This window comes from Choloepus didactylus, chromosome 16 (genome assembly GCF_015220235.1).
Source record: "Choloepus didactylus isolate mChoDid1 chromosome 16, mChoDid1.pri, whole genome shotgun sequence".
Classification (NCBI taxonomy): domain Eukaryota; kingdom Metazoa; phylum Chordata; class Mammalia; order Pilosa; family Megalonychidae; genus Choloepus; species Choloepus didactylus.
Window position 1 is genome coordinate 2,962,095 of NC_051322.1, and position 1,826 is coordinate 2,963,920.

Here is a 1,826-nt window from a genome sequence, read left to right on the forward strand (position 1 = left end):
GTATGATTAGGCCACAATCTTCAATGAGTAAACATATTCCTCAGTTCTGTGGTGCTCTTGGTCACACATTTATGGAGTTTCTGAAGGGCAGTGGAGATTACTGCCAGGCACAGCACGATCTCTATGCAGACAAGTGAACTGTAGAAACTTGTTACTACTCCACCAAGAAACCCCCATAAGAGTGGTTAACCTGGACACAGAAGTGCTGAATTGAAATCTGCAGAGCATTTTACAAGAGTTCTGACCTGGATGGGGTAGACCTCAGGGCACTTCTTTCATATTGCCTCAGTATTACTGGATTGAAGAGTCGCTGCTTCTTGTTAGGAGGTTCATTTCATTTCCCACTACTCCCAACTTCATACTCAAATCACTGAGAATTTCAAGTGGAGTATATAGAAGTAGACTTTGGTTTCTTTACATCATTTCTGTATTCAAATTTTTAAATTCTTTCATAACCCTTTTGAGTGTTTTTTAACTAAATTAACATGGCTCGAATGAACTGCTCAGCTCCTGTGGAAGTCACATACAAGAACATGAGATTTCTTATTACACACAATCCAACCAACGCAACCTTAAGCAGATTTATAGAGGAACTTAAGAAGTATGGAGTTACCACAATAGTAAGAGCATGCAAAGCAACTTGCGACACTGCTCTTGTGGAAAAAGAAAGCATCTATGTTCTTGATTGGCCTTTTGATGATGGTGCACCACCATCCAACCGGATTGTTGATGATTGGTTAAGTCTTGTAAAACTTAAGTTTCGTGAATAACCTGGTTGCTGCATTGCTGTTCATTGTGTTGCAGGTCTTGGGAGAGCTCCAGTGCTTGTTGCCCTAGCATTGATTGAAGGTGGAATGAAATATGAAGATGCAGTACAGTTCATAAGACAAAAGTGGCATGGAGATTTTAACAGCAAGCAACTTTTGTATTTGGAGAAGTACCATCCTAAAATGCGGCTGCACTTCAAAGACTCCAGTGGTCACAGAAACAACTGCTGCATTCAATAAAACTGGGGTGCCTGATGCTATTGCCTTGGAAGTGGAACTTGAGAGAGGAAGGATCTAATTTGTGATACGTATTAGCCAATGTGTTGGTGAATAAGTCTAATGAAGCTTCCATAGGAATACTGAAAAGCAGTTTTACCATGCTATGAGTTTGTCAGAATTGCAGCCTCTGTGTTTGGGTTACAATCAGCCTATTTGGACACTTAGCAAAAGATCCTTGCTGGTCAGCTTTTAAAATGGGCTTATCATTTGTAACAATTGACCTTTCTTGAAATCATACAGTATTGAGTTTCAAGTCTTCTTTACATCTTTTCCCATGACAGAATCTTATCAATACAAAAAAAATTTAAAGAGATTAGGTACCAAAATACCCAGCACAATACTTGTATTATATTTTTAGTATCATACAGAACTTTAAGTTCCAGGAACTATGAACATTCTAGACTTTATGTGGTTTATTCCTTCAGTCATTTCAAACACTGAAACTAGGGCCTGTGTAGTTATTTGCCTGTTCACTTTGTTTACGTCTCCCACATTCGTACCAGTATGCATCAGGTTTGCTCAGCCATGGAATTTTGTTGGATTTTAATGTCATGTCTATAAATCTCATTTTGTGACATTAGAGAAAACCTCCATTTTGAAAATCTACATTGTACAGAAGCACATGTCTTTAATGTCTCCAGACAAAAAAGCCTTACAGTTAATTTAATGTTTGCACTTTGGGGTGCAACTTAACTGGGAGGGCCTGACGAATGGGAGGGGGGCTGTTAAATATTTTAATAAAATGTTGCTTTTGTCTTGTTCAGAACATGTAGAATATGC

At 38.5% G+C, this 1,826-nt stretch overlaps 1 pseudogene; it reads left to right on the forward strand.

The window, feature by feature from the left end:
- Positions 1–485: 485 nt before the first annotated feature.
- LOC119511705 lies at positions 486–1,007 on the forward strand (annotated as a pseudogene).
- Positions 1,008–1,826: the final 819 nt, after the last annotated feature.